Source organism: Balaenoptera musculus, chromosome 14 (assembly GCF_009873245.2).
Source record: "Balaenoptera musculus isolate JJ_BM4_2016_0621 chromosome 14, mBalMus1.pri.v3, whole genome shotgun sequence".
Lineage (NCBI taxonomy): Eukaryota > Metazoa > Chordata > Mammalia > Artiodactyla > Balaenopteridae > Balaenoptera > Balaenoptera musculus.
The window spans coordinates 17,610,597-17,634,497 of NC_045798.1; positions in this window are offsets into that span (position 1 = coordinate 17,610,597).

Consider the following 23,901-nt stretch of genomic DNA (forward strand, 5'->3'; position numbering starts at 1 on the left):
GCTTGAGGAAAGTTGGACTCTTTCTGATAATGACGGAAGGAATGTACCCACTAGAGACAAATGATGCTGTTCCTGAGGTGGCTGTATGCCCATCACTGATCCAATGATGTCTCGGAGCCCACTGTACTTGGTTGTTGGGTTTCCTTATTACATGACCTGTAGTTTATGGAGTGCAGCTGCTGAAGAATGAGAAACATGTGCCCCTCAGGGCACTACATCACTAGCAAGGTATTCAAGGCTCCAAGATCCTGAAGCTTCCCTATGCCGATGTGACCCACAGTCACACCAGCTCTCATGCTTTAGACCAGAATGGTGATTAGGACATTGGACATTGGCTCTGGATGTCCAAGGCCTTTGTGATGCTGCTAGCCTAAGATGCTGCTGTGCTCCTTATTCTGTATCCCTTCTTAAGGTGAAAGAAGTCTCATGCCTGGTGAGCCTATCATGTGTCTTGTGAATTCCAATGACAATCCAAACCTGAAAGCCACTCCAGTGGTCTTGAAAGTATTAAGAGATTTGCAGTTAAAAATATCTAGACTCTGTTTGACATTGCCATTTATCCACTGGGAAACTTTAGGCAAGTTACTTAATCTCCCTGAGCCTCAGGCTCCTCTTCTGTAGAATGGGGATGAGATTGTATACTTCATAGCATTGTGATTCATTTAATGAGATAGTATATGTCAAATGCCTAGAATAGTGCCTGGCCCCAAACTGAGTGATTGTGTGAAATGCCTGGTATCATGCCCTGCACTGGGTCTAGGCAAGGGGATTTTCCACAGACTTCTTTCCTGCTCATCAGGGACCACCTGGCTCAGGCACTAAATCCCCAGTTAGATATAAAGTTGTCCCTTGCCCAACATTTAGCTTTCTCTGGACTCTCATTAGGCGTGTCTTAATCTATAGATAGAGCATGAGTTTCATGAGGCCAGTGAAAGTCTAATTCATGTCTAATTCCCTTCCCTATTGTTTGGCAAACTGTTGCAAATGCCTACATGGTGGTATAGTTAAAATGTAGGACAGGTGTTAAGGAGCTGAAGAAGTTAAACCTGGACTGGTATGATGATGTCGCGTAGTGATGGCCAGGCTGAGTGTGGACTCTCTCCTATGTGCAGTGGGGAGCCAGAGAGGGCTTCTGAGCAGGGGAGTGGTCTGATCAGCCCCATACGGTATGATAACAATGATGATGTTAGTGACATCAGTAAGGACGGTGCTGATGACGGGGAGATCTAAGCTCATCCTTTGTACCAGAAACTGTGCCAAGTCCTTTACACCCATCATGGCCTCTAGTCCTCACAAGGACCCTCTGAGCTTGGATACTGGATAATTGGCCATGTGCCGGGTGGATTGAAGGGCAGAACGACTGGAGTCTTTTGAGACTTGGTATAGTCTTCACTTAAGAAAGGACAATGGAAATGGAATTGACAAGCCCCCAAACCCACAGCACATATCTGTCAGTTTTACTGGCCAGCCAGACACCTCCCTTGTTCAGTAAAATGTTCAACCACATCAATATAATCCCTTGTGTCAGAGCTGCCAAAGTAGTCATGGCTCCACTACTCTATAGGAAGAGACTTATTAGCTTTAAAAGGGAGGTTGTGACTCATTTGTAGCTGGGCCACAATGTCCCCAGAGAGGACATTCTACAAAGTGTCTGTTATGGGGGCTTTGCATGGTGTAATGCATGAAGTAGCTGATTTGGGGCAATTTTCTCTTAGCCAGAGGCTCTACTCTCCTAACTTGAGATTTCCTTTTCTCTTCCATGAAAACCTCTTCTGGGACTATTCTAAGACTTTCGGTTGGTCATTGACTATGTTACTTTTCTTCCACAATTCCGGTTCTAAATGCTGCCACCGTCCTCTGACTTAAGTCAGAAATCAGTGTCATCCTACCAGACCTCTCTGTCCAGTCCTATCAGTCACCAGGATTGCCAAAATGAATCCCCCAAGAGTCCTTCCATCCATCCCCTTCTCTTCACCCTGACTGCCACCACCATCCAGGACGCCATTATTGCTCATATAAAGGATGGCAGTGGCATCCCAGCTGGTCTCTCTGTCCCCAGGCTTGTCTCTCCATCCTGTCCTTCACACTGCAGCTAGAACGCTGTTTTGAAGATTCATATCTGCTATGCCAGTTTCTTGTTTCAAAACCCAAACCCCATGTCCTGGCATTCAGTGCTAGTCATAACCTGGCCCCTCCCTAGCTCCCTGATCTCAAGCTGCCACTCCTTGCATGCTCCAGCCGTGCCACACCTTCAAGCAGGTCCCCCAAATCACCAGGCTCTCTCACACTCTTCTGGGGACTCAAGTCCTCAGCCTGACACTGCAAAGCCCCGGTAGGTGATCCTATCTCTCCTGCCGCCCGCTCCCTCTTTCATGCCCCTGTCAGCGTGTGGGGCTAGTAAACGAGGGCCGTATTTCCCAGGGAGCTACCTCTAGGGCCATATCTGCAGTTCTAGCTGAGATTGATGAACTTTCAAATGATGAGGTTTCTGGGGGCATTTGTTGACATATAAATCAAAATCCAATTTATGTGAAGGAAAATCCCAGCTGGTTGACATGGCAGGATTATGAAACAGTTTTTGCCTTGTGTGCAGCCTCTTGGACGATGTAAAATGATTTTACCTTCCACAAAAGAAGTTTGGCTTTTTAACTTCTGCTGGTGTTTTCCTAGGGTGACCCTGGAAACTTCTGATACAGAGTTTGCCAACTTATTCCAAGGTTGCCAACTTATGACACTGGTCTTACTGAGGGGAGGAAGGGAAGTGCAATTTATTGAGTGTCTACTGTGTGCCAGGCACACCCCTGCAGTATCCTACAGTCTCAAAACAATCTGCTGTGTACTTGACATCATATTGAAAGCCTTACTCTCAACCATGTGACTGTCTCTCCATTCTCTTCCTGAGAGGGTGTATTAGTCATCTGTTGCTGCAGAACAAATTACCACACACTTTGCAGCTTATAACAACTCACATTTATTATATTACTATTTCTGTGGGTCAAGACTCTGGACACAGCTTAACAGAGTTCTCTGCTTGGGGTCTTACAAGGTTGTAATGAAGTGTTGGTCAGGGTGTGGTCTCATCTGGGGCTCAACTGGGGAAGGATTTGCTTCCAAGCTCACACAGTTGTTGGCAGCAGCCCTTTACTCATGGGCTATGGAGCTGAGGATCTCTATTTATTGTTGCCTATTGGCCAGAGACACCCACCCCCAGTTCCTTCCCAACATAGCCACTTACTTCTTCCAAGTCACAGAGAGAGGGACTTCAAGCAAGAGAGATGTTACAGTCTTATATAATATGATCACAGGAGTGACATCATTTTATCATCTTTGTCATATTTATTGGTTAGAAGCCAGACCAAAGTCCTGCCCACACTCAAGGGGAGTGGGCTACACAGGGTGTAACTGGGAGGTGGGGATCATGGCCACTTCAGAGTCTGTCTGCCCCAGAAGGGTTAAGACACTCAAGGTCACACAACTAGATGTTCGTGGAGTTGAAATCTGACTTCACAGCCCACACTTTTAACATTATGCTGCCCCTGCAGCTGATTCCACAGTCTGTGAAATCCAAAGTAAAGCTCTTCCCGGGAAATTTATCCTGACTGCTGAAGCCTGGGTCATTTGTTCATCGCGGGAGCTGCTGTGAGTTTCAGCACCCAAATCACTAAAACTGGAGTGGAAGTGAGGCAGTTCTTCAAAGGACGACTTTTTAGGGTACTAGTACCCCAAGTGGGGAAGGGATCCTGGGTGTGTTCACTCTGCTGGACCCAGACCCCCATGGGCTGTTCTCTGATGGAGAACACATTCTCAGATGGATCCCAAGTGACCATGATCCACTGTGGCCTTGGGGAGAAACTCACATGGCTGCTCAGAGGTTAATGCCATCGCAGGTCTCTCTCCCTATGGTCACCCTTCACAGAAGAGGCCTCTACCATCTGGCTTATTAAATGGTATTGCTGCTGTGTTTTTATTTTTTCCACCAACATGCACAGCCTCCAATTTGATGTTTGGAGCCCTTCCAATTCTTCAGTTCTGAACAAGACTTGTGTTAACTCGTGCAGGGCTGTCACGTGTAGTTGTATGGGTTGTGCACTGCATAAGGATCATACCTGGATCATATACAAAGGCAGCACACTGAGATCTCTTTTCCCGTGGCAGGGAACACATCCAACGTCCCTTCCCCTTCATTGTAACAATACCTCGGTTGCCTCTTGTTTTGTTTTGTTTTGTTTTGTTTTAGGAGCCTCCTTCCTTCACTCTTCAGCCTTCATACCACTCACTAAGCCAGGAGAAGTCCTTTCTGCCTGAGGAAAGAGGCACCTTTTTCTGATTCACATACAGAGACTCATCTAGGCTTGCAGCAGCCTTGATGACTATTTTCAGGGTAGACAACCTTCTGCTGACCTGGGGTCATGACATAATCTGCCCAAGCTGACTCTGAGAGCAAGCAACTCACAGTTTTTAAAACCAACCGGCAGCAGGACTTCCGTGGTGCACAGTAGTTGAGAGTCTGCCTGCCAATGCAGGGGACATGGGTTTGATCCCCAGTCCGGGAAGATCCCACATGCCGCAGAGCAACTAAGCCTGTGCGCCACAACTACTGAGCCCATGTGCTGCAACTACTGAAGCCTGCGTGCGTAGAGCCCATGATCCACAACAGGAGAGGCCACCGCAATGAGAAGCCCACGCACCACAACGAAGAGTAGCCCCCGCTAGCTGCAGCTAGAGAAAGCCCACGGCAGCAACAAAGACCCAAAGCAGCAATAAATAAATAAATAAAATTAAACAAAAACAAAAACAAAAAACGAACTGACAGCTGCCCAATCATGGTAGAAATTCTCCTTTCAACATGCTGCACTTAAAACTCCCAAGTCCATATGTAGTGTCATTTAGGTAAAGAATAAAAAGCTCTGGCTGTCATGTGCCTTTAAATAAACCTTAAAATTGACAGCCAAGGTTGGATCAATGCCGATGTTCAGTCATAAAGGCCGTTCTAGGGGAGAGAGTATTCAAAAGCCACATTAGGGGCTTCCCTGGTGGCGCAGTGGTTGAGAATCTGCCTGCTAATGCAGGGGACACGGGTTCGAGCCCTGGTCTGGGAAGATCCCACATGCCACGGAGCAACTAGGCCCGTGAGCCACAACTACTGAGCCTGCGCGTCTGGAGCCTGTGCTCCGCAATAAGAGAGGCCGCGATAGTGAGAGGCCCGTGCACCGCGATGAAGAGTGGCCCCCACTCGCCGCAACTAGAAGCCCTCACACAGAAACGAAGACCCAACACAGCATAAATAAATAAATAAATAAGGTAACTTACCATTTAAAAAAAAAAAAAAAAACATCAATTCAATTGGCATTTATTAAAAAAAAAAAAAAAAAAAAAAGCCACATTAAAAAATATGCAATCGACACCAGCTGTGGTCCAATTAAATTCAGCTGATCACAGGTGTTTATACAGAACACACACACACACACACACACACACACACACACACAACCCAACAAATTACTTCCTTTAAAATACAGTTTGAAAAGCACAAGATGAGATCCATCGACCATTCACATCAGAGTCACCTGAAATCCTTAATAAAAATGTAGATTCTTTCTCCCTACCCTAGACCTATGAATCCAAATATTTGAGGAGAGGGAGCCCAAGAATCTGAATTCTAGCAAGGCCCCAAGGTGGTTTCAATACTAAGTGCCATTGAAGAGCGCTCTTATGCAAGGCTAGGCAGTATTCTAAGGGTGCTGGGTTACTGAGATACACTGCTCTTAACTCTGCAGCCAGAATAAACTGTTTAAACTGGATCATTCGAGGTTTTAGTCTCCAGGGGAAACTTCTGGAGAGGCACTCAGCAGAGTGCGTTATTTCTCCATCAGGGTCCTTTAGGTATTTTGCAAGAAAACATTCCTCCAAGCCTTTTCTCGCAACTTTTCTCCCAATTTCTGACATCTCCAAACGACTACATCAGGAGCTATAAATCAGAATCTGGGGAACATAGAAAAGTGACACCCACCTGGGTCCCATATTTGAAATCAGTTGGTTCATCAGTTTGGACACATTTGGCCATGAGTAATAGAAAGCCTAACTGTGGTTCAAATTCTAAGCACAGTTACCACCATCATGAAGAGGCCTGAAGAGAGTTAGTTCCAAGATTTCATGCCGGGCTCCGAGCTCCCGAATGGCTCTACAATTCCCTGACCACTTGGCAGCCCCCCACCTCATGGTTGTGAGCTGGCTGCAGCAGTGCCAAACCTCCTGGCCTCACACAGCAGCTTTCAAAAGATAGGAAGGAAGCAGTGGGGAGATGGTGGTGGAAGGATGCTATGTAGTTTCTGAGGTTAGTTCATGAGACACCTTTCACTTCTGCGTGGGTCTCTTGGAAATGCTCACTCTTAGATCGCTCCCTCTTGGGAACCAGCTGCCATGTTGCGAGAAGCCTAAGCCACATGGAGAGGTCACGTATACGCACGCTGCTAGTCATCCCCAGCTGCACCCCTAGCTGACTTCCAGGACTAGCTCCCTGCCGGTGCTAACTCCAGCCGTCTTGGTCGGTACAGCCTAAGTGAACCTGCACATGAGTGCAGCCACCCAGTGGCCAGCTGACGCCAGGTGGAGCAGAACTGCCCAGGGGACCTACAGGACAGTGAGAGTTAATACATTGTTTTAAGCTACTATGTTTGGAGGTTATTATTATGCATCACTGGATAATAAGCAGACCACCAGGATGTTGGAACTCAGGAACATTTAGATGATGAGGGAAGCTCACCAACGTCTTGCCATCATTGGTTGAGAGCTGCTCTTGGGAGGAGATGAGAAGACAGTTATTCCCTGGCACTTCTGGTCTGTCCTGCAATGAGACAGAGCAGCCTCCATAGACAGAGGGAATCTTCACCCAAAGAGTTGCATGAGTGGACAAGCAGGAAGTCAGTCAGCCTGCTGGGTGCCCATAAATGGTAGGTGATGAGGGAGTAGAAGGGGTGGGGGGCACACCAGCATCTGTGGTACCCTGTCGAAGGAAGCAGCTACTCAGTTCTGGATATTTATAGCCATGAAGGTATATGGTTACAGAGTTATCAAATCTTGTGACCTCTCAAGAAAATCAGAAGGCTGGATCTTTATGTAAACTTTCTTGATTTTTGGAAGTGGACAACTAATTCAAATTTTAAAAACGTTCTGTGCAGCCAAATCATGCAGGCCAAATAAAAACACATGTGGGTGGGGAGGATGCTGCTTGATCAGCCCAAGATGGAGTGGAAAGAGCACTGAGCCCCATATCATATTTCCTAGAATGAGAAGGTGTGGCAAGACAGAAGGTGGTGGTCATGAACTTGACCTTAAAAGACAGATTTAGATGGGCGTGGCTTTCAGGCTAGGGAAGCCACATGGATAAGGGCCCAGGAGGTGGCAAGGTTTGTAGAATTGCAGGGAAAGTGACTAGTTTATAGTGGGGGCCAGTTAATATGAGGGAAAATGGGGAAACAACATTGATGTTACATGTAGAAACTAATAGACACGCAGTACTCGAATTGGGCACATTAAATGCATATATAATTTTCACTTCTTCACTCTTAGGAGTCTGGTGGCCAGAAAGAGAATGCTTATGTCTTGGCAAAAAATGTACACTGATATACACCTGAAACTAACACAACACTGTAAATCAACTATACTTCAGTTTTAAAAGTGCATTGATAATCTCAGAAAGAAAAAAAAAACTCTGTATATTGATTGGCATCCTGTTTACTCTTATATTGACTAGGTTAATTATTTAAATGTGATGCTTTATTTTGATCTGTATCCATAAGCAAGCAAAGTATGTTTAAATGGTATAATTGTATTGAATTTCCCACATCATACATTTCATAGCAGATGATCAGATAAAGACTGTATAACCTGCACTCAAGCAAAATGACTTTGCTTAACCTAATCCATTGACTGAGTGACCTTGGGCAAGTTACTTAACCTCTCTGTGCTTCTGGAGTCTCACTTGAAAAGGGGGGGATGGTGATAAAACATACTTCACGGCGTGGCTGAGATGAGTAAATGCGATGAGACTTGTAAAGCTCTTAGCACAGCGACTGATACAAGTTGTTGATCAACACCAACCCTTATTGATTGTTAGCAAATCTCACCTTTGACAACTGAAGTCTAATGAGAGCTACCAACTCGTGAATTTGCTCCATGTTTGTGCCTGATTCAGACATTCGTTACTGCTCATCCTTCCTTCTAATCCACTTCCCAGAAGATCATGTAACCTGGAAGTGGGAACTGGTTCTTCTAGTTCTCTCTAGAAGATTCCCTCAAGTCTGATTCATTCTCAGGAGGGGCTGCCAAAAGTTCCTCTTGTCTTTTTTTTTTTTTTTAATTAATTAGTTAATTTATTTTTGGCTGCATTGGGTCTTCGTTGCTGTGCGCGGGCTTTCTCTAGTTGCGGAGAGTGGGGGCTACTCTTCATTGTGGTGCGCGGGCTTCTCATTGCGGTGGCTTCTCTTGTTGCGGAGCACGGGCTCTAGGCACGCGGGCTTCAGTAGTTGTGGCGTGCGGGCTCTAGAGTGCAGGCTCAGTAGTTGTGGCGTGCGGCCTCTAGAGCGCAGGCTCAGTAGTTGTGGCGCACGGGCTTAGTTGCTCTGCAGCATGTGGGATCTTCCTGGATCAGGGCTCGAACCTGTGTCCCCTGCATTGGCAGGTGGATTCTTAACCACTGCGTCACCAGGGCAGTCCCTGTCCCTCTTGTTTTAGGTTCATTCATTCACTCATTCAATCAACCACTTACTGTAAGTCAGGTTCTTTGCTAGACACAGAGATGAAAGAAATAGCCCCAGCCTCACAGAGCTCATAGGCTAGCGGCAGGGGGAGGGAAGAGAAGAACAGGCACTGGAGCTTCAGTGAGGTCTGGGCAGTGGACCGGAAGCTGAAGGACAGCAGAGGAGAGCCTTCCATCTTGCTCAGCCTGAGGATCAGGGAAGGAAACTATGGCATCTAAGGAAAGCCCTTGAAAGAAGAAAGGAAATAGCTGGGCAGGAGGATAGGGAGTGGGGAGACTGTCCCAGCTCAAGAATGTCACAGAACTACAAATAGTTCAGTATCACAGGAAAGGCCTGTGTTTTGGTGGAAACAGAGAACAAGGAGAAGGGAGGGAGGAAAGTCAGCAGTGGGCGCAGGCAGACTAAGAAACCCTGTTGGGGGAAATGGGGAGCCACTGAAGGCTAGCAGGGGAGGGATGATCAGACTGGTGCTTTGGAAAGATCATAATTGCTGTTCTGGGGAGAAGGGGTCAAGCAACTAATTAAGAGACTAGTTTAAGAGCTGATATGATCGTTCAAGCCTAAACTACGGTGGTGGCAAGAAGCGAATAGATTGAGATGTATGTAAGAGACATAAACAACAGGACATGGAGACTGAATGAAGGAGAGGAGGGGGTGGGATGTCAAGAGTGACTACAGGTTTAGATAACTGGGGAAGTAATGGATGGGGCAGGGAGTGTATGTGGTAGAGATCTTTAACTCTTTGCTGGCTCTTCTTAACCAGGACACACAATTCTTCAGATTAAATTCAAGAAGCTCAATTGATCTTGCCAGCCATTCTTACTGAAGCTTTAACCAGGGTGATAATTACTCCAGGAGGCAAGTTGGGAAAATTCTCACGAGGGCATCCTCTTGAAGATACCCAATTTTCTGCACAATTTTCAAACTCAATACAACAAGATTTATTTGTCATCTGCTCTGTGTCACTTGCTGTGCCCATTGGGTTGAACCAGGAAAACATGGTTCCTGCCTTCATGGGATTTACATTCCAGCTTAGAGTTCGTGTATCTTCTCATCTAAGTGCTAAATTCTCCTGTCCTCTAGGGGTGCTCGAATAAGAATACAAATGTATCAGTTAGCTATTGCTGTATAACAAAATGCCCTCAAAACCCAGTGGCTTAAAATAGCAACAATTTATTTAGCTTAAAATTCTGCCATTGGCAATTTAGGGTGGACTCAGCTGGGTGTTTCTTCTGATCTTACCTGGATACATTCTTGCATCCACATTCAAGCTACAGGTTGGGTAGGCAGTTTTAGTGATCCTGGCTGGACTCTCACATGTTTGAGATCTCAGCTGGGGTAAATGTTCTTCAATGGCTCCGATCTCTCATCTTCCCATAGGCTAGCCCAGGCTGTTCATGTGGTGGCCAGGAAAGTTTCCCAGAGAGAATGGAAGTAAGCACAGTCTCTAGAGGCCCAGGCTTAGAACTGACACAGTAACACTTCCACCATGTTCTATTGGCCAACGCTAGTCACAGGGTCCAGTGCAGATTCCAGGAGTGGGGAAGAGGCTCCACACCTTGATGGGAGAAGCAGCAGAGTCTCATTGCAAAGAGCATGGGCACAGTGAGAGGAAGAATTGCCATAATTTTAGCAATATACTCCAAGGACTCACACACTCCTAATTCTTGCTACATGTAAAAGTGATCACAAAAGGGAGCTCTCATGAGCAGAGGACAGCAATAGATCTATTTCTTACATTTCCAAGCCAAACAGGAGACTTATTGAGACCTGCCCTTTCCCATGAGGGAATTCATTCTATCTGTTTGGGCTCCTGGGTCAGTCCGTTTTTTCCATTTTAGTTTTCTGACTGTGGCCATCCTCTCCTTTTCATCCCCCCAGGACAACAGCCTGGTATTCTCTGCATAGATGTCAAAGAAATGAAATGTCAGCAGAGTTTACTGTGACCCTGGAGCCAGTGTTCTCCCACCTCCTCCTCACAGTTGCCTACGGCAGGGCTGGTCTGCACTATTAATAAACCTTCCCCTCAGCATTTTCTCTTGAGGGACCGTATCAGATAGGCTCCACCTATCTCCCAGGCTCACTCCCGCCAGGCTGGAGAGAAGGTCTCCTGACATGGAGATAAGAAATCCCGGACATCACTGCCATGTAGGGGAAGCTCAGGGTTCCATTTTCCTTATGAAAGGTCAAATCGTTTCTTTTGCAGTGCTTGGAAAGAAAAGAGCCAACATAATGTGCTTTTTAAATGCCAGTGGTCTTGATGTCCCTGATAAGAAGTAAATGAAGGAAGAGAATGGCTGAGAAAGAGCTGACTTCTAAGTGCCAGCAGGAGAAGTAAAACATTTTTAACAACCCATGTTAAAGGTAGTGTTTAATTCAGTCCTGGGTTAGGGAAATACAATTATTGCTGCTTTAAAAAAATTCCTGCCTTGTTGCATTGAATACAGGTACCAGTAATAGTTCTCCCTCAAGAGGCTTAGGAGGAAAGACAGGCCAGTCACAAACTGGCCTTATCAGCTTTTCATTTATTCTTTCATCGCATGTCTACTGAGTGGCCACTATGTGCCAGAAACTGCTGGGCATAGGGGATGCAGAAGTGGTAAATGGCACAACATTCTGTTCTTAAGGAAGTCACAGTCTAATCACAGGTCAACAGACAGTAGCTCTAGAGAGTGATGCGTGCTACCCCAGGACGTGCAAGGTGTTATGGAAGCATCTCCATGGGAACATCATCTCCTGAAGTTCTTCTCTTAAGCAGTAGAGGCTCCAGGAAATTACGGGTCAAGCCTGGCATATTCAGTACTACACCCTTGGTGCCTGGCCCTTAGTGGGGGCTCATTCCTATCTGTTGGTTGACCTAGTGGTGTGAATCCGACATTCTCACCCCATGGTGCCATCAGTCCTTCTCCAAACTGTCCCTGCATTCTCACACCTGTGTGCTTTGACAAATACTGTCTGGAATCTTTTCTCACCTTTTTGCCCCCTAGAAAACTCTGATTCACCCATCAATACCCAGACCATATGTCATTTCTTCTGCAAAGCCTTTTCTGATCTGCTGAGTAGAACTTATCCTCTTTCCATAATTCCTCTAAGCAACTTGCTTATGTGTCAAATTTACTCCTTATCTCAAAGGACTATTTTATTGTAATCACTTGTTTTTGACATGTTTTTGTCTCCTTCACCAGATCATGGGCTTCTTTGGAGCAGGGTCTGGATGTTAGGAATCTTTGAACCATCTGTGCCTGGCCCACAATAGCAGCTCAATGAATGTTCACTGCATGAACAAAAGGCTACATATTATGATTGGGACCACAGATCAGTGGATATCACCCAGGTGGTTGTATTTTCTAATTCATGGAAACAATGGGGTAGAATGTGGGATGCAGCAAGGAGAACTGAGATGAAGACCATCAGTTTAGCCTCCTTTCTGCTGTAATGACAGCATTTCCCGCTTTGTCTAATGTTAGGGAGAAAGAGGAGGCCAGGCTGATGTCTTAACGCCATGGCCCACATCCAGGAGCAGATCCAGATGAAACGCTGCTCTCTGCAGAGAGTGTGGGGATCTTTGATCAGTACCTGGGAAGGACTTGGGACTGCTTGAAAATGAACATTCAGATGCTGTCTTTAGCACAGACTCTCATCTCAGAAGTTTCACTTTAATCTCTGGGTTCCACGTGATGCTCAGTCAGGATGAGCTGATATAGCACAGGAGTCCTAGGGTCAATTGGGGAAGGATGACCTGGGGGCAGGTGAGGGTGGGCTTTAATTGTCTGAAGGCCTGTCATGTGGAAGAGGCAGCAGAACTGTGAACAGAGGGTGATGGTTACAAGAGAGCAGGTTAAGTCTGACACAAGAAATGTTTTCAAAAACCGAGATTCTTATACCTCTGGGATTAGATGATATTACAAAATGGTGAGCTCCCTGACACTTCTGAGTATGGCATCAGAATGGAGCGAGACTGGGGACTTCCCTGGCGGTCCAGTGGTTAGGGCTTCATGCTTCCACAGCGAGGGCACTGGTTCAATCCCTGGTTGGGGAACTAAGATCCCACAAGACTCAAAGTGTGGCAAAAAAAAAAAAAAAAAAATGAAGCAAGACTGGTAATTCTATTTGTCCTGCAAGTGTGAAGAATACCTGATTATTCATCAATATAGAAGATAAAACAACAAAACAACCCATGAGTGCATTGGTATAACCTAGCCAATGGTCATGCTTAGTTCCTATCATCTTTAGCGGACTGTGGTCCTGCATGCTTGCCTCTGATGGCCTGTCTTTTTTCCCAGTTTTCCTTTTTTTTCATTCTCTACCCTCACACCTCTTTCAAAATTTGATTAAGATGTCCTGAGCCAGTTTGGATGAGGTTATCTGGGTCCCAGTGTTAGGGAAAAAGAAAATTGTGTTCAGTGGTTGTTTAGGACCATGGACAGCAACATGCGTTTGCATCTGCCCCCAGCAACTGAGGTAAGGCTACATCCAAGTTATCAGGGGCTGTTTGTAAGCAGTGCCATGACTGATGCACTTGGACTCCTATGTATCCATTTACTGGATTTATTCATGCATCTTGTCGTATGGTGAGAGAGAGAGAGGAGAGAAAACACATAGTTTATCTAATGAGTTTTGATTCTCAAAAGGTCCACTGGGGGTGGGGGGGCATGAATTGGGAGACTGGGATTGACATATATATACTAATTTGTATAAAATAGATAACTAATAAGAACCTGCTGTATAAAATTTAAAAAAAGGTTTTCTCCATCATTGAGATCCACAAGATTACCCTTTATCCACTAAATCAATCTCCTTTTACTTGAGTCAGTCTAAGGAGGTTTTCGTTCCCTGCAACCAAATGATTCTTGATAAAGATAGCATCATTGGATTAGTGATCCTCATCCAAAAAGTGACCAGTCTTGTCTTTCTGCCTTCCACAGAGCTTTGAGCATGCAAAACTCCAAGATCCAAGTGCTGATAGCATGGATGAAGGACAGGGCTTGGGGCAGGTCCATGAGACACGTGTTCTGGCCACAGACAGAAATGGGCTCACTCTCTCTGCCCATTAGGTAGATGCAGCCCCCATCACTTTTGGGAGGCAGATGTCAAGCAATACCAACAAGTCAGACCCTAGTGGGGCTTGCTTTACCGAAGCACTCAGTTTAATGAGTCTTTCCATGACACACAATTCTACTTGCTCCATCAGCAAATGTGACCTCTTTGGTGTGAATAATTCAGTGTTTTGCAGGGGTTCTGACTTCCACTGAGAATGCAGCACTGTCAAAGATTGTTAACTAATCCTATGGAGCAGAACTGAGCTCTGGTTCACCTCTGAGTCAGAAAAACACTTGGGAAAACAGTAAAAAGAGAATCAAAAAGAAAAGTACTTTCCCTAACAACAGAAACCACTCTCTCCAAACTCTCCCAACACACATGCATATCAGTATGTGGCTCTTCTCTTCCCAAAGCCTCAAACCTAGTCTGGGGAGATTTTTGGTCCAAAAAAAATTTCTGAAAATACATTTCCATGCCAAAAAAAAAGGACTTTTAAGCAGAAAAGTCCAGCTCTGGATGAATATGCTGGCTGTCTCTGCCCAGAGGAAGTGAGGGATCTGGAAAAATGAGAAAGTCCTGATCATTTATAGCTCAAAAAGCGTTTCCTTCCCCTTCTTTCTTTCTAGTTATGTGATCTTGGGCAAGTCAGTTCCCCTCTCTGGGCACATTTATAAAACTAGAGTTTTGGATTAGAGATCAGAAATTCCTTTTTTTTAAATATAAATTTATTTTTATTTATTATTTTTGGCTGTGTTGGGTCTTCGTTGCTGCACGCGGGCTTTCTCTAGTTGCGGCGAGCAGGGGCTACTCTTCGTTGCAGTGCGCGGGCTTCTCATTGCAGTGGCTTCTCTTGTTGCGGAGCAGGGGCTCTAGGCGCGTGGGCTTCAGTCGTCGTGGCTCGCAGGCTCTAGAGCGCAGGCTCAGTAGTTGTGGCGCACGGGCTTAGTTGCTCCGCGGCATGTGGGATCTTCCCGGACCAGGGCTTGAACCCGTGTCCCCTGCACTGGCAGGCAGATTCTTAACCACTGCGCCACCAGGGAAGCCCGAGATCAGAAATTCTTAACCAAGAACTCTGGGTGGTCCATGTGTGGTCAGTGAAATCTCTGAAGTACTGTGCAAAATTCTGTTCACATTTGGTAAAGGGGAGAGGCTCTATAGCTTCCATCAGATTCTCAAAATTGTCCATGACCTCTGATCTTTCAAGCTTTGGAGCCAAATTAGGAAGCTCAATCACTGGATGCAGCAAGTCTGTGTTTGTGCACGGGCTTCTATCAGGGGGATAAGATGTTCATTCATTTTTTTCATTCCACAAATATTTAGAGTCCTCTGGGGTGCTAAGCCCTCTGCTACTCACTGACCTCCTGGAGCTCACAGTCTAGGAGATAGACAACAGAAAAACAGTCACAAATAATTCTGATTACCAAATATGACAAGGGCTCTGAGGGTCACTGAGAATTTTGGTGAGAGATCAGAAGTGACCCATTTTTTCTTCACTGCCACATCCCATACATCCATTGAGTGGTGGACTCCAAAAATAGTTCACCTCTTCTGATCCTCACTGCCACCACCCTTGTCTGAACGCTGAACCCCGGAACCCTCTTGCGCCTGAACCCTCGCAACCCTCTTCTCTTTGCTTCCATTCTTTCCCATAACTGGAATGTCGAGACCCATGGAGAAGAGAGTGGGGGGTGTGTAGAATCCAGTCATGTGCTACATTTGATATGAAATCAGACAGTACAGTTCCTGTGCGGGCAGAACCCTCAGGCTCTAGGGAAGGGAGTGGGGGAAGGGGTGCTCCAGGGGTGCTCCAGGTACTCAAGACAGAGTGGTGGGGAAAGCATTTGCCTCCTCGAGGTGAGAACTTTGAAAGACAAGGCTCACTTGGATGTGTAATGTATAGCATTGGGGAAAAAAATAACATTATTCGTCTGACATCACACCTGGTGTTGCACAAAACAAAACAGAGTCAGAGCACTTATGGCTGAAGCTGTTGATTCTCAGCCCACAATACGATTCAGAACAGTCTAAATAAAGCAAGCAAGCAAATTCAAACCCACAAACCAGGCAAATTAAGGAGTGATTACATCCATTTGTGTTTCAGAAGCACTCTGATTTGCAAAGGGCTGTCTTTAAATAGCATCCCTTGGAGTGTTTACAAATCTGTAACTGCTCGCTGGAAAGGCCGAAGATGGGGAGGGATACCTAAAACTAAAGGTGTAAAATCCCTGGCCAGTTGAAGGCCATTCTAAGGAATGTACGACCTGATTTAAAGCTATATATAACATATTGAGGAATCTACGATGTAAACTGCGACCATCAATATTGGGAGCAGGGCGGGGTCTGGATTCTTATTTGAGAAAATGCACATGAAAGATTTTATATGCACATGGCTCATAATAAGTACTCAGTAAGTGTCAACCATCATCTTCATTCCCTAAGCTCCAATACCAGCTGGGTGTCATTCACTTCAGTCCAATTCAATTCAATTCAGTTCAGACACTAACTCCCTGGAATTAGTGCAGACCCTACAGACTAAGGGGCTTAGCTCCACTAGACTGCCCCTACTTCAGACACCAACCACAAGTCCCAGGTGTCCCCTAGCCACTCATGCTTCTGCTACAAATTTGGGGTTTCCCATAATTCCCTTTGAGGTTTGGTAATTCACTAGAACAACTCAAGTAATTCACTGCATGCACTATACTCAAAACTACAGTTTTATTATAAAGGATACAACTCAAGAACAGCTGATTGGAAGAGATGCATAAGGCAAGGTAGGGGAGGGGGCTCAGAGCTTCCATACTCCTTCTGCATGGGATCAGGGTGTACCACCCTCCCAGCACACTGACGTGTTCACCAACCGGAAAGTTCCCCTAAGCCTTGGTGTCTAAGAGTTTTTATCCAGGTTTCACTATGTCAGCATGATTGATTAAATCATTGATTTAATTTAAACCATGTGATTGAATGCAATCTCCAGCTCCCCTCCCCTCTCCAACGGTGGCTGAAAGGTTCAACCCTCCAATCACATTGTTGGTTCCCCTGGCCACCAGACCCCCCCTCGCCCCCCCACCCCCCTGCCAAAAGGGGCTCATTATGAATAACAAAAGCTACTACTATCACTAAGAAAGTCCAAGGATTTTGAAACACTGTGCCAGGAACCCAGAACAAAGCAGATATTCTTTTTTTTTTTTTTTTTTTTTTTTTTTAAAGGAATTCATTTTTATTATTTATTTATTTATTTATTTATGGCTGTCTTGGGTCTTTGTTTCTGTGCGAGGGCTTTCTCTAGTTGTGGCAAGTGGGGGCCACTCTTCATCGCGGTGCGCGGGCCTTACACTATCGCGGCCTCTCTTGTTGCGGAGCACAGGCTCCAGACGCGCAGGCTCAGTAGTTGTGGCTCACGGGCCTAGTTGCTCCGCGGCATGTGGGATCTTCCCGGACCAGGGCTCGAACCTGTGTCCCCTGCATTGGCAGGCGGATTCTCAACCACTGCGCCACCAGGGAAGCCCAGATACATTCTTTATTGTATCACATTCCCTCTGCCATGCTCTCTCCTGAAATATAAGGCTGAAGGAAGATCTTGAGAGGTCAAACTGTCCATCCTTCTGCCTCCAGGTGAGCCTGTATTTTAATCATTGAAGACAGCTGATTATCATTTTCAGAAAAAAATGACAACAACAAAATTACACAGGCTGGCAGAGTCTCCAGTCAGTCCATGTGGCTGGGCATTTCCAGATTCCCAGGGAGACACAGCAGTGGGGCCTGGCCACCTTTCTCCTCTAGGTCCCCCCATTTGCTTTGACAAGACTGCTTAAACCTCCCCCATAGCCAGAAAGAGGACTGGCCACCAAAGAGTTAACTTTTTGGAAAGATTCAAGGCAGGAGGGAAAGTGGTTCCTAGGTTCCACTGCATTAGGATGCACTGCTCCATTGTACGTGATTTTGACTGTCCCTAAGATACTTCACACCCATAAAGGTCTGTGTCTGGAAGGGTTTTCAGATTTATTACTTCTGGTGAAGGTGTCTTCCTGTACTTGAATGCACTTCATTTTCTTTCCCTGCAATTACTCTGAAGTTACATAGTCAGTAGTGCATATAATCACAGGTACTACAACCCACAGACTCTTGACATTCTGAAAGGCCTTACTGGTTAGGCCTTCACAAAGCTCACACTGCCTTCTCTTACCAAGCGTGTTTTTCTTTGAAGTATCATTTCATGTTGTCTTTTTCATTCATTCATTCAATCATGTATTCATTCACTTCTGCCTTTCCCTGGACTGCTCTCTCTATACTAACTGGTGAACTCCTCCTCAGCCTTTGAGGTCCAGCTTAAATGTCACCTCCTCTGAGAAGCCTTCCATGATTGCCTTCAAGTCTCTGTTCTATGCTTCCATATATAGCATAAACATCAATCTGGCCACCTATCACAATCTGTTGTGGTTATGTAATTAATGCCTAACCATTTCTACTGGACTGAAAATTCACTGAGGGTAGGGAATGTGTCTAGTCCCTCTCTGGTTCCATAATGCCCACCATGACACTTGGCACTGAGTAGTCACTCAAGAAACATTTATTGAGGGAATATATAGATGGATCCTGACCTACAAGTACTGCCTATTACATCTGTAGAATACTATTGATTTCCCACTTCTCTTTTCTCTCTTGCTAATAGAACCTCAATTTGGACTAAGTAGTAGGCTTTCATGTGCCTCATGGCCCCTTTCCCAATTCCAGGGTGGTGTATGTTGGTTATTTAAATACAATTTTGGTCATTTCACAACTCTAGCCAGTGATTGGTTTAGATGTGTGAGTGTGTGCAACCCTGGCCAATGAGATGTAAGGCAAGTGTGCCTGGTGGGGGGATTCTGGAAAAAGGTTCCTTTCTTTTTTTAAAAAAATTGAAGTATAGTTGATTTACAGTGTTGTGTTAGTTTCTGGTGTACAGCAAAGTGATTCAGTTATACATATATACGTATCTATTCTTTTTCAGATTCTTTGACCTTATAGGTTATTACAAAATATTGAGTATAGTTCCCTGTGCTATACAGTAGGTCCTTGTTGGTTATCTATTTTATATGTAGTAGTGTATATATGTTAATCCCAAACTCCTAATTTATCCCTCCTCCCCCTTTCCCCTTTGGTAACCGTAAGTTTGTTTTCTATGTCTGTGGGTCTATATTTGTTTTGTACAGAAGTTCATTTGTATCACTTTTTTAGATTCCACATAAAAGTGATATCATATGATATTTGTCTTTCTCTGTCTGACTTACTTTACTTAGTATGATAATCTCTATGTCCATCCATGTTGCCGCAAAGGGTGTTATTTCATTCTTTTTGATGGCTGAGTAATATTCCATTGTATATATACATACCACACCTTCTTTATCCATTCAATTGTCAATGGACATACAAGTTGCTTCCATGTCTTGCCAATTGTAAATAGTGCTGCAGTGAACATTGGGATGCGTGTATCTTTTAGAATTATGGTTTCCTCCAGATATATGCCCAAGAGTAGGATTGCAGGATCTTATGGTAACTCTATTTTTAGTTTTTTAAGGAACCTCCATACTGTTCTCCATAGTGGCTGCACCAATTTACATACCCACCAACAGTGTAGGAGGGTTCCCTTTTCTCCACACCCTCTCCAGCATTTATTATTTATAGTCTTTTTGAGGATGGCCATCCTGACTGGTGTAAAAGATTCCTTTCTTGATAAAAGTTGTTGTACCAGGAGACTCTCTTTTTCCTCTTTGGATGAAATTTGGGGAGGCCAGGATGTCTCAAGCAGAACCAGCCATCCTGAGGCCCTGCAGAAGGTAGCAGTGTAAAAGAATGAAAAACAACTGTGGCTGTGACGACACTGTTGTTCCCCGGTGACCAGCCTGGACCCATTGTAATACAGAGAATTGTTCTCTGATTTTGGTCTCTCCCTAGGAGGGGAAGGTTTAGGTATCCGTGGGAGGGGGCTGAATAATGGGTTGTTTAGAGCTTCTCAAGACCTGGAAATTCATCCACTTATTTTATAAAAGTCAGCGACCTATGTGAATGGGTTTCCTGTAGAGACAACATACAGATTTACTTATTTTTTTTGAATTAGGGTATAGTTGTTTTACAATGTTGTGTTAGTTTCTACTGTACAGCTAAGTGAATCAGCTATATGTATATATATATCCCCTCTTTTTTGGATTTCCTTCCCATTTAAGTCACCACAGAGCATTGAGTAGAGTTCCCTGTGCTATACAGAAGGTTCTCATTAGTTATCTATTTTATACATATCGGTGTATATATGTCATTCCCTATCTCCCAATTCATCCCACCCCCCTTTTCCCGCCCTGGTGTCCGTACCGGATTTACTTCTTATATTAAGTCTAATGGGACAATATTCCCCACCTTAGAAAGTGTGTTAAAAATAGTATTTATTAAAGAGGTGGTCAGGATTATCAGTGTTCTCTATACATAGTGTAGTAGACTTTCTAGTACAAGTGAGGAATATACTTTCCAGTAACTTGCCATGTGGGCACTGGGAATTCTATCCAATGGATTCTAGCCAGTGAAGTGTAAGCAGAAATGATGTGTCTCTCCTGTCCTAAGGTATTTAGGAGCTGTTGTGTCACCTCTATGCTCTCTCTTCCCCTGCTGCCTCAACCTTCATAGCTGTGTATCCCGTATGGTATAGTTATAGTATCAGGCTTTTAGTCTGAAGAAAAACAGTTCTTGTGCTAAGCTACTGATTTAGGGGTTATTTTGTTACCCTACAGCTTGTGGTGACTAATACACAGAATAATATATTTGGAAAATACAAACAAGCAAAAAAAAGGACAGAAAAGAAAATCTCCTGTAATCCCTGCATTATTAGAATTCAGATGGCCATGATGCTCCGTGAGATGGTCCTGGAGAAGACACCGCCTCTTAACTCAGTCTTGTGGTGAACTCTCAGGAATGTTCTAGGCTCTTTTGCATCAGTGACTTCCACCTGAATTCAAGCAGACAGGTAGCCAGGAGCTCCAGAATGGGCAGATGAGAGGAGAAGCTTGGAGGGCAATGCATGGGGAGAGCCTTCATTCCACACAATCACATTATTGACAGCTGTCATCCTCATGCTGAGCTCCAGGAGAACTGGAAATCTGTGTCTGTCTGGGAGGAACTGTGTTGTTTTCTGCTTCACGCAATGCTCTCCAAAAGTTTTCATATCCTTTCCCATTAAAGACAATTTTCATTTTTCAACTGGGCCAGTGGTGTATTTCCATCAATGACATAATGTATTACCGCTCACAGATAATCCTGTGACTTTTGTTTCCAGTATTACATCTATTTTTCATAATTGAGTTTCCACAGTTAAATATTAAACCACAGTATTTATCCTACATTTATAAAAATGGAATTATATGGCCCATGCAATTACAAAAAAGTCTGTTTTCTTTTTACTTACAATGTTATGAACATCTTTCCATGTCATTCAACATTCTTCTACAGCATCCATTTCAATGCCTGCCTAGAACCCCAACATCTGGATATATCCTCATTTATTTGATAAATCCCTGCTGCTGGACATTTAGGATGTTTCCAATTGTTCAACACTAAAGAAAAAAAAATCCTTGTAGCTAATCTTGCTCATATCCATCATTATTTCTTTAGAATAAATCCCTAAAAGTGGGTTTCTCCAAAGTGTGTGCAAAAATAATTAAGGCTTCTGATCCATGTTGATAACTTGACTTTTCTAGAAAGACTAGAAAGACCATATCAGCCTACACATGTATGAGTATCCTTTTTTCACTCTCCTGCATCACATCCTTAAAATCAGCAGGCAGAAACTGAACAGGCAACAGTCTCCTTCATGCAGGCTTTGTGTCTATGGTTAATGATCTGTAGCTACTATTGACTCTATTTTCTTTCCTTTGTTTTTTTATTACTCAAATAACTTCAAAGAGACTTTTAAAGAGGTCTTGTGAATTTAGTTTCTATGGTTTGAATTCCTTCATTAGTTGCATCTTCTGACTCTTGTGGGGGCTTGGTTTCTTTACGTACTTTATAATTTTTACCTGTGAGCTCATCTTCAGTGGGAATTTTTTTCTTTGGGATTCCCAGGGAGCCAAGATTGGGGAACCTCATGGCACAGCCTTGATATTTAAATTTCTCTCAGTGCGTCTCTTACCACCTGTGGTTGGGGGTGGCCAATTCACCTGAAAGCTATGTGCTTAAGCCACTAGGTAGAGCTTTATAGTGCCCCTTTCATGGATAGAAAGCCCTTTATGGTTCCCTGCTTTGGGCCTTATCAGCTCCCATCCTGTGGCTGCAGCTCTGCTCTCCAGGCATTGGTATTATGACTCTCTAGGTATATGCAGTTTTGATATCACATGGACCTTTGGGCTCATTTAGTTTGCTTGTCCTTTCTGGCACCTGGGATTCTCTTTTCCTTTATTTTTGATCTGAGCTATGTATGTGAAGTTTTGATGTTATATTTTATCCAGCATTCCTATGGATTTGGAATGTTGAGAGGGCTCTGATATCAGCTCAGCTACTGTATTGGTTGGAGGTCTCTGAGCTCTTCGTATGCCCTTAGGGCTGATTTGACACTCTTTGATGGTGGCCAGAGGCAGGAGAGCAGTTGAAGCAACAATCTCTGCAATTGTTAAGAAGTCAACACAGGTAGAACTCTTGAGACTACATGGATTCATGAACACATGGCTTATTTCAAGAGTCACAGCCGTGTTACTGGGGGAAGAAAAGAAGCATGCCCCATGCCAAGAAATCCTTGAGCTCCTGGTTCAGTGCATCCCTTGTTATCCACAGCCTTATAAACAAAAACAATTAATATAGCAACCCACTGTAGAGTGCCAGGAGCTGCTGTAAAAAACACATTGCGTAGATTAACCCATTTAATCATCACAAAAACCCAATGAGATAGAAATTATTACCCCCCCCCACCCATTTTACAAATGAAGAGACTGGTCCAGAGAGGTTGAGCAACACGCCTGAGGTCACAGAGCTATGAAATGGCCAAGATGGGATTTGAACCCAGGCAGTCTAACTCCAGATCTCGTAGTCCTGACCACTATGACACAGGCATGATCTTTCCTTGTCTTCTGCATAATATCCTCTCAAACTCCACTCTAAAATCTTCCTCTTGAGATGTCCTCGGTGTTCTCTTCTTTTTCATTATTAAGCCTTTTCATCTAATTCTACTGATTCAGTACATTCTATTTCTAGCAGCAAGAGATAACTTAAACAACCACATGATTATACCTCTCCTGTCCTTCTCCCTCCACCCTCTTTCTCACAGAACTACTTATGAGGCACATTTACCATCCTTAACTAACTAAATGCATTCTCCCCTTTGTAATAAATTAATTCCCCCTCCTGAGCAGTACCACCATCAACCTCTCTGTAGCAGCTGGGTGAACCCCAGCAGGTTACATCATCAAGCAGGATTTCCAGGTGTACTGGGTCCTGGCTCCCCTTGCTACCTGTCCTACAAGAAAGCACAGACACTATGCTGTTCAGCCATGTCTGTACAGTGCAGCTGTATGGGGAGGTTTAAAAGAATGCAGACTCCTTGCTCCCATCCCTAGTGATTCCAGTTTAATTGCTCTGCATGTGGCCTGGGCATTAGGAGTCAGAAAAGCTCTCCAGGTGATTCTAATGTGCAGCCAGGGTTGAAAATCACTAAGGTGGTTAGAACCACTTAGAACCACTAAGTCATCCCCCAGGATTCTTCCATGACTGCCTTCTAGTTAGATTTGGGCAGATATCTCACCCTTCTTGCCTTACCCTTAACCTTAGAACTTAAACGTGCATCCAGTCATGTGGCGGGCTTGTTAAAACACGGATTTCTGGGCTCCACCCCCTCCATAGTTTGTGATTTAGTGGATCTGGAATGGAGCCTGAGAATTTGCATTTCTAACAAGTTCTAGGCAATGCTGATGCTGCCGATCCGGGGACTGTCCTTCAGGACCACTGTCTTAGGACTCTTCTTGCCCTCTGAATGTCCCCTCTAGATGCTCTTCACTGCCATGATTCAGAACTCCACGCCTCCTCGTTCTTGTTTTCCTAACTTGTCCTTCAAGTCCTTTCTCCCTCCATTAGGTCTTTGGGACTAGCCCATCTG